Below are 10,202 nucleotides of genomic sequence, written 5' to 3' on the forward strand. Positions count from 1 at the left end.
ATGCTCTCCCCCTCCCAAGATCAGCATAAAATATTTGCACATCCTCTTTCTGCCTTATAGCAAGTATTATTTCATATACTTACTAAGTTAGGAAATATCACAGAAGATGAAACTCCATGCAACAGTTATTTAGCAAGAGGTCTGTCTGTCATCTCATAAGAAGATCCGCTTTAGAGTTTATGAAATTCTAGGTTAAAATACAGAAGAGTTATATAAAACTGGTTTTTGTGCAAAACAAGAAAAACTTGTTAGGTAAACATTGCCAGTTCCTAGAGCAAAGTCAGTCTATCAAAACCAGCAAACAAAAATTAAGGTTTTTCCTTCAGACGAAGGTATACTGAGAAAGATATCAACCTCATTTCAGGTAGACATCCCAGCTTTATTTTCAGTTTACTGATGTTCAGCAAGTTGCCCCACACATTCTGGAGGGGTGAAGTTTCTGACAGATTTTATCCCCTCTTCAACACATTGTCATTTTAGGTGGAAAAGACCAACCACTGTGGAAAAAATACAGATTTGCAAAGAAGTTTTTCTAAGAAAAACAATTAATCTGTTCATTTTCCTTTCCTTCTTCAGTGGTAAACAGGAGCATAATCTAAAGACAGATGATGACAGCGAACAGAATACCAGCCTGCCCTCCACTGTCTCTGACCCAGAAAATCCTTTGTGCTCTTCCTTGCCCTTGGAACCTTCCTTTCTCCAGGTTTCCCTCATTAGCCTGAAAAAATACCTGCTGACATCTAAACTTTCACACTACTGTTCACAGTTCACTCACCTTCTTGAATCATAAACCTTTACAGTCAGACTTAGACTTCCTTCTAGCTGGAAATAATATCTTTTGCATACTACTACAATATTCGGACAGTACATGTGCCAAATACCAGTCCCAAGGAAACCAAGCTCCAATCAAACCTTCAACTCCTGGACAAGGTGGGGAGTTCAGTCTTCATTCCCTTTTGTTTGCATGAGGAACACAAGCAGAGTGAGAAAAGAGAAGTTCCAAAACAAGGTGGGAAGAGCTTTTCGCTGCTGTTTCCACAGTGGCCTCTACTCTGCTCCAAGGGGTAACAGGGAGTACAAACAGTGTTTTTGAGAAAGTCTGATTTTGATATATGTCCTAGCTCAGCATTGGAAAGTTGAGCAGGCTGAAAATGTACATATTCTTTGTGCAACCATCCAACCATGTGAAGTCTCTGAAGATCATGCATCTTTCTTATTTACTTATTTTAAAGAGTTTTATGCTTTCATTAATGTTCAAATTAATTAAGGAAAAAATTTGCTTTGAATCATCTACAATAGTTAAATTGTGTAAAACCAGTTTTACAAATTATCTACACCAATCTTCAAAATCTCTTAAAATTGCTTAATCATCAAGTAAAAGCTCAAACAGAAGACCAAAAGCCAAATAGATTATATATCTTGAATCCATCCAAATACTCACTTAAACCACTTTACTGCTGATAAACTATTGATAAATACAGCATAACAAGTACTATGTACTGGAAGCAAGTTTTGTCTAACTGCAACATTAGATACATTTAATGCCTTTACTGTCAATTACTCCATGAAAGATCACCAGCAATGTTTTCAAGACTGCCAGATTAAGCCCAAAAAAGCTAACTGACATTGATATAACTGAAAAACAATAAACACTCCTGACTGCTGCTTTCTGATTTTGCCTCAGCTTGGCATGCAAAGTGTTCTGCTCTCAGCTTTCCAAGCTGGTTTCACTTTCTGGTTCCTGTATGATAATTACCAAGGCCCAGCAATGGGGCAGAGATGCAAAATTCACGACTGAGGGCCTGAATATAACCATGTTTTCTGGCTAAGTGAAATCCAAGCTACATCGGTGAAGGCAAGATTTTGCTTATGCTGTCTCTGGGAAATCTCTTTGAAGACAGACATTCTGAAGATCAGCTAAGGCATTTTGATGCAGCCCACTGCTGGTCCCTGAAGTTAAGAAATACTCTGGCAGCTGAAAACAGCAGAGTTGATACCCAGCCCCCTGCTCCCCAACCTCAATTTAACCTACTGAAACCTTTTATGTCAGTGCATGCCTTCTTACCTTTGGATTGTTTGGATGAAAAGACCCATTCTTTGGGGACAATCTAATTAACATATTGGATTTCATTTTGTACATCAGAGGTACCAAACTCCTTGTCACTAGTCTGACTTTGTATCTGAAGTGTCACAGGGGCCAGCACTTTCTTACTGAATGTAGAAAAGTACGGTGACAGATAAATACTACCCAAATTCTCATCTAAGGACTACTTTAAAGATTCAGCAAAACTTTTTCAGTTAGCGGCCTCAGGTTCTTCTAAATTGATAAGCTGGTTTCTTAGCTCTTGTCATGATACATTGGATGATATGTAGTTTGCACTGAACTAAACTATACATGACACTGACTCCCAGATCCTGCAGGACCAACAAACCCTGCTCTGGGGCAGTGGAGGGGTTGCAGAAGTGTGCAGAAATTTGAAGTTCTGTCCAGTCCAAGTGCTGAGAGCACATCCCTTGCTCTGCCTGGCCCCCAGCTGCTCTTTCAGCTTGTTGATGGCTTCCAGTTGACAAGACAGGACTTGAACATGTACAGAACAAAATGGTCCATTAGATAGCCCTCCCTAGTACCACTTCTCAGCAGTACATTTGATGGGATGCATGTTATGTCTCAGTGTGTTCTAGCTTGTAGTTTAACCACACATTTCAATCCATCTATAGTATACACAGTTGCTAGTATCTCCTTCTCTTACCAGCTAACGAGGTGCAAGGTTGGGTTTTCTGTTTAGAAAGCCATAGCTTTTGCTTTATGGCAAATTCTGCAGCATTCTTTGGAATATTTGAACATTTTAATCGTTGGAAGACATGCTATATTACTAGTGCAGAGAACTACATTGTCCTTCCCCTAAACTGGGGACAAGCATTGACAGCATCTTTCTTTTTTCACCAGATGTCCCCTAACCATACTACTACTGTTCAGGAAAAGACACTCTTTGATTAATCCAGATCCATGCAGTACGTGTGTTCTGGACTAACAATGCAAATGTGTGTAGGAGGGAAATGGGAGGAGGAGAGCAGAGGAAAAAGTAGATCATGAAGTAAGGAAGTGGTGATCACTCGGAACACTGCAGATGAAAGCAAGATGCTGGTAATAATCTCAGCAGAGAAAACATGAACACTAGTACAATGTGCTTCACTATATCCAGCTCCATCTAGGTGTCAGGTTGCTGTGCTCTACACTTGGCTCTACAGGCATTTGGGAAGTCCCAAGGAGTGTTCCAAAAGGGCAATGATACACAAGATCCTCAGTGTGCATGTAGGTGTATATAAGAACATATACATGAGTATGTACACACGTATGAAGTTGCAAAATAGTTGTCATTTTTAGATGGACGGGTTATAAGCTAAAACAATCCTTTACATGTTCCACATTTGTGTAACATGGAACATGTTTTGTGTTCCATGTTACACAAAAACCTTTGATCATACACTTGTTTTAAGCAACTCACACTGCCCAGCTCAGCAAAATTAATGTCGATAGCATTTAAAGGGTCACTTCTTGGAAGCTTTAAGCTCTAAGAACCAGAGAAAACACATATCTAGCAAGAAACCTAGTAACTTAGATTTATAGCTTGACCCTGAATTATGGGAAAATATAACATTCTAGATTTATGATTCTCCTTCCTGAAGACCCTGTCTGTAAAAATGAGGCTTGGACTTCAAGAAGCAAGTTCTGATATTCTCAATAAGATGATGGAATCCTTGAGCTGTAGGAATCTTGTAACAATTCAACATAAACCAGACAAGCTTTCAAGTAATCCATGTGCTCCCATAATTGTCTTATAGCTAAAGACTTTAAATCCAAGATGAATTATGTACTTCCTTATGTCCACAACTGCATAGAGACACTGAGCAAAAATTCTAGCTTTTATTATGCAGCTTTCTTGAGATTATGATATTCTTTTTCTCCATATCCAAACTTTAAAAGTATCTTTTCTCTTTCCAGTTTTGTGGCCTACAAAACCTTTGCACTATAACATATTGGAATTTTCAAAATTATATCAAGCAAAAAAGCCATTCTTAGCTACAGAAAGAAATTCAGAGGTAAATGCTTTAAAACCTTACGGCCTCTCTACTGCATAATGTGTAAAACAGACCTCTTGTCCTGCAATCAATAAAAACTGCTAGAATAGGATTTCACTATAGAAAACTTAAATACAACTGTTATTCACTTGACAGCTTAAACTGATAATGACAGACATGCTTATAATGAATTATTTCTTCTATTTAGGAGTCAAGACAAAAACCCACCTATATGTTATTGCATTGTTTTCTGTTACAGAGTTTTGCACCTCTCATTTATGTTACTTATAAAAGTATAGGAAATCAGAGCACATGATGAAGTAGCAGAGAATGAGAAAACTAAGTTTGTCAGTATAGACCAAGAAAAAAGCTATAAGGAGATGTTATTGCTGTCTTCAACTACCTGGTGGGTGGTTATAGAGAAGACAGAGTCAAAGGTTTCTCAGAGGTGCAAAATGAAAGGATGAGGAACAACGAGCACCAATTGCATTGAGCAAGATTATGACTGTATATTAAGAACCAAAATTTCACAACAACAGTCATCCAGTGGAATGAGCTGCCCAGAGCAGCTGTGGAGCATCTATCCTCAGAGTCCAAACTCGATTAGAAAAGGCTGTGAGCAACTAACACTGACTAAGCAAGGGGTACATGCAGATGATGTCCCGAGAGCTTTGCTAGCCTAGGCTATTTTGTAACTGTAACACCATTGCATAAATATGAACCAGAAGTATTTCACCAAGTGCTTGGGGAAAGCTGTGGGGAGGTGGTTTCTGAAATTTGGGGTTTTTTTGTGGGATTGGAGGGTTTTTTTTTTTTCCAACAGCTTCAAAAATTGAGTTTACTTTACAGTTACTTTCCCTTTCTTAGTTTCCAGGAGTAACTATAAAAACCTCAAATTTTATTTTATTTTTTTCTTCAAAAGGTTGCTGGGAATAGATTTCAAATTATCAGAGGTTCCCTTTCTTATTTAGGGCCACTGACTGACCATAAGAAAAATGCATTGAAGCATTAGATGTATTTGTTTGAAATACCTGATATTGAAATTCAAACAGTTCTTCAAGCAGAATTCCTAACAAGAAGGATTTGTGACAGGGAGTCTACAAGATTTACTTTGAAGGAAAAAATGTGTGTTTAAGAGACCCACGAACCTTCAAAAGAACACCTCCTTCAAAAGGCCCCACCTCACAGCTATAAGGGATTTTCAGAAGTTAATATATTTACATAAAGTGGAAAGACTTGCAAACTGTACAAGGCAATTACTGGAAACAGTGGTGTAGTATTGAACAAAATGGTCCTGATTTTCTGTGTTTTTTCAAAGAAATCCATTATTTCTTTCATCTACATTAAAACTATAGGCCAAATCCTGTAGTACTTACTAAAAAAAAAAAAAAAAAAAAAAAAAAAAAAAGTCATTTTACAGACCTCCTGCTGGTCTTCTGTACAAAGAAAATGAATACTCCAATGAGGTGAAGGGCAGAAAGAAAAGGAGCTTGAAAACACAGTCCATATGGAAAGAAAAACTGCATTTAAAATGCACCCAATAAACACTAGAGATCTATTACAGTGTATTTGAGCAGCTTTTGCTGAGATTTATATAACTATTTGTATGTGTCTATACAGATGCATATATGCACATGTATACACACACACTTCATTCCACATACAGCTACCCAGATTAAAAAGCCTACCTCTTCTTATTTGTAGTCAGAACACATTGAAATTTACATACTCATTGGTGTCATTAACTAATAGTTCCCTGAGATAGTGCTCTATAGTCTCTCATTGCTGCATGTTTCAAATCAACTTTGTGAACGTATTAAAACTATATTTCAGGAAGAGAAGGGTAGAAAACAGAAAAGATACGGATAAGCAGTAGTTTCAAAGTGATCACTGAATTTTTGTTTTTAAAAGCATTTTTTCCCCTTCTGGTTTATGCATAAATACTGCTGCTTTCTGCATCACACCTGTTTCTCCCTGTCTCTGGAATTAGACCTAAAATGCTTCAGGGAGATGGGGAGAGACTTAAAAATTATTGTTGCAGCACAGAGTAGGACTGGTAAAGCTTTTCATCAACATGTGTGTGCACATACACACATGAGCACATGTATGCACCAACCACCACACTTCCACTGAGAATTCTTCCCTGATCCATAGCTGCCAGTAAGGACTGAAAAAGAATTCCATGCTGCAAAACATGGTAGAACGAATGTCTGGTATTTTTGTTCAGAAGCTCTCTAGATTTCATCAAGGTAATCTCTTCCCACTACAGTAAATACAGTAGTATCATTCAGCCTACACACAATAATATATTCTAATCTGGCAATGCTTTCCAATGTGGCAAGAACACCTAAAAAGTAAGATAAGTCTACCCAATATCTGCATTCATTCCCATTCCCCTCCTTTAGTAACTACGAATTTTTAATTAATTAAAAATTCATTTTTAAAACTAGCTTAAATAATTTAAAAATATTACTAACCATCAGTCAGTGCCCACTAAATCAATTATGCTAGCTGAATGCTTCATACTGCTTAAACTCATGCTGTATATTTGAAGAACAAAAGTGTAAGAACCCATTTTTCTATACATCATGCCCAGCATACAAATGCTATGAAAAAAAAAAAATCAAGGTTCTGTAGTTGCAAATATCTACATAGCTGACTAAAGAGATTACAGACATAAGTATCTCCTAATTATTCTCTGAATAATTAACAAGTTAGCTCTGAAATGCTAGGACTCTGAAGTGACATTACTTCTTGAGGAGACTTGGATATCGAACTCGGAGAGTGGTTATGAATCAGTAACTGAATCCAGCTTTCCTTTAGTATCTAGAGTTTACGGATTTGCATACAGAGCTATAACTGAAAGCAGTTTGCAGAATTGTGCATGAAGTTTGGGGCACCTTAAATTTTTATTTTTTTCTGGAAAGTTAGTCCTCTGTAATTAATAATATGGTTTTCAATTTTTTGCCTTAAACTTCAATTTGCTCTTTTGATTTTTGGATATAGATATTTTCTATTTGATATGGTGTTTTGGAGACTGAAATATTTCCAGTATTTTTTTGTTTCAAAAAATATAAGTATATATTTCTGATACCATTATTTTATCAATAATGATACCACAGATGATAACATAAAGACAGATGAGGAACTTCAAGATACCACAAACTATGCAGTAGGAAAAAGCAGACTTTTAAAACTAATCTCTTAATACTAGCATATGATTTCAAATAACAGCCCAATACAATAAATCAAATGGTAGGGAGAGGGAAAGATAGGTAAAATGATCTTTTAAGTCAGTACCAATGACCAATAGAGACCTAGGCACGCTCCATACTGAAACTGTTAGAAATTCTTTCCATTTTTATGGCATTTTACTAGAAAACAAACAGCGAACAAAAAACCTCTGGAATCCTTTGGGATGAATAGTCTATGAAGAAGAAATTTTTTACTTTATGATTTCAAAAGTGAAGCAAAGGTTTTCATTTATGCCATTCTGGAGTGACCCTAACTGCCTTTTACCCCCCAGTCATTCCATTCTTACGGGAATCTGAAATATTTCTGCTTTGAAACATTTTTTTTTTATGTGAGGGTTTCCTCCAAATGCAGAGCCTACTGCCACTCAACTTCTACTAACACTCTGAGCATTAAGATTCTGTGTAATCACTGCAGTAAGTGGAATGAAATCTTCCAGCCATTTCCCAAAACTCAGACTTCCCTTTCCTCAAATTTTGAGGTCTGTCACTTTAAGGTTTCTGTGCAGAGGCTGTGATTGAGTAACATTACTAAAAACCATAGGCCTGAAAACATTTAACTGAGCTCTTGGTGATTTCATAGGAAGAAATACAGCCTCTCAAGCCTCTCCATTTTCCCACGTGGATATTAGTGCAAGCTAGAGAATGCTAGCCCTAGGAAGCATTTAGAGACTAGATGTATGCAGCAGTTTTCCCACTTCATGTCCCTTGAACAAACACTAGATATAAAACTTCACTCGTTAAAGTAACATGGGTGCCCTGCTTGTTCCCCACTGCTGCCTGCAGCTGTTAGGCAACCTGAAAGACATCATGCAGTACAGGAAAAGACTGGGTCATGTCCGCATCCTCTCTAGACCAGGACACGGACGGGCTGTCCGCAGACTGTGTGGTACAGGTCCTGTCATGCCACAGCACCCACAGTTCTTGCCTCTGGGGACTGAGGACACCTCTTTGCTCCACCACTAATCTGCTACTTCAGAGCTCAAGCAAACTGCTGGTAGACAAGGAACTAAAGCATATTCTTCCTCAAATGCTGGTAGGATTCAATATGCTCAAAGAAGGTTCCTGGAAGAACTCTGAAGGTTCCCCTTGCAAAATAATTTTTCAGGTCAGTTTTCTAAAACAAACATAGATTCTCTGACAAGGGAGTGTGTTAACATGTTATAAGATTCGAGAGCCCAATAGCAGCACAACATACATCTAGCCACAGGCATAAGTATATTTTCACACAAACCTTTGGTTTGTTGGTAACAAGCCTATCAGATACTGTCTGGGGAGGGGGAAGGTTCCCATAACCAAGTCATCCCTTTATATTTTTAATCTGCAAACTTCAAAACAGCAAAAATTTGTATAGAGGAAGTCAAAGTTACTGTAAAGTGTCAGGTTTCTGAACTTCTTACCGCCAGCTCTCCTCCCACCCTTTAATTCACATACCTATTGACACAACTTTCTATGCTGTAGAGCCTTGTTATTTCTTCAGTATCATCACTGCTGTAATAACAAGTGTTTCACATACTGCAGAACTGAAAAAAAACAGATATGTGAGAGGGTCAGAAGACAGCTCCGATATCAGAGATATTACAATGAGAGGAAGTAATTTATACTGGGAAATTACACAGAAATGTAATTTCTGTAATGCTTCAAAGCAGTCCCCAGTGTAGTAACCCATATTCCTGGTTTTCTTCTAGGAATATATAGGATATAGTATGCACATTGTGAAAGATATATCAACCTGTTGCTATTGGAGTCAGTTTGCACAACATCCAAAAAGCTTGATGTTGTAACACAGCACATTTGATGTACACAGGTGAGTGCTTCCCACCCCACCTCACTGCAGCTCACAAGGAGAAAGCCTTGTCTTTTCAACACTATTTCTCTCCCTTTCCTTCCCAGGTGGGATTCATAAAAACATGGCTGTAGGAGCGAGTGAAAGGGCTGGCAGTGCTAAGTGTGCATGCAGGTGGACACAGAAGCCTGCCTGAAGGACATGCTGTACATGAGGCTCTGGACATCCAGCACTGAGAGGGAGCTGCTGTCACCTACAAAATCCAGGCACTGCTCTCTGTACTATCACAGGTTATTTCATAAAGCCAGAGTTGGTTTTGTTCTGAAGGCAAGAAGTCAAGTGGCCAGAAAGAGGTAGAAAAAGAATAATTTGTGAGTTTCTCAGTACTTTGGCATAAGGTGTTCACCCCTACCTAGAAAAGGGAGAGAAGTGAAATGGACATCTGAACTGCTGTAAAATTCTGAATTCTAGGACACATATCTACAATCATCTATGCTATTAAGAGGAGGATCTCAGGTGGCTTGGAAGGAAAGATCCAGTAGGTCACACTGACAGAATAAAAGCTATTACTTGTTAGGCCTTTACTAAAGAATTTCAATGGATTTAATTTAATTTCAAGAGGGTTTTGAGAGCCAATATTGTGTAGCCTTTTATCAAGGGTTACTTTACCATAAGCATGAAGCTTCTTTTTTTAATGTATCTTTTGATGTTTTTCAAAGCAATGATTTCTTCTTTTGAGAGACTTCTATTATAGCCTGTGCAAGAAGATTTAATCCATGCTGCTTCTACTCTTACACATAGTGTCAAAAAAGAGCAATGCAAATTCACAATATCCTCAGACAGAAATAGAGAGAATACTTTCGTGCTTTTATAGTAGTCTAATTCCAGTTTTTTTCTCTAGAAAAAGAAATCTTTCCAGGCATTTATTTCAAAGATAAATTAGGCAGCTGCTCAGAATAACCATACTGATGATAATTTGTCTATACTGTTGTTTCCAGCAGCTCCTGTCTGACCATATATTTACTAGAGAAAACTTTTCATATTAACGTTAACTGAATGTTAATGAAGTTCCATTTTATATTAAA

This window comes from Strix aluco, chromosome 8, assembly GCF_031877795.1.
Source record: "Strix aluco isolate bStrAlu1 chromosome 8, bStrAlu1.hap1, whole genome shotgun sequence".
Lineage (NCBI taxonomy): Eukaryota > Metazoa > Chordata > Aves > Strigiformes > Strigidae > Strix > Strix aluco.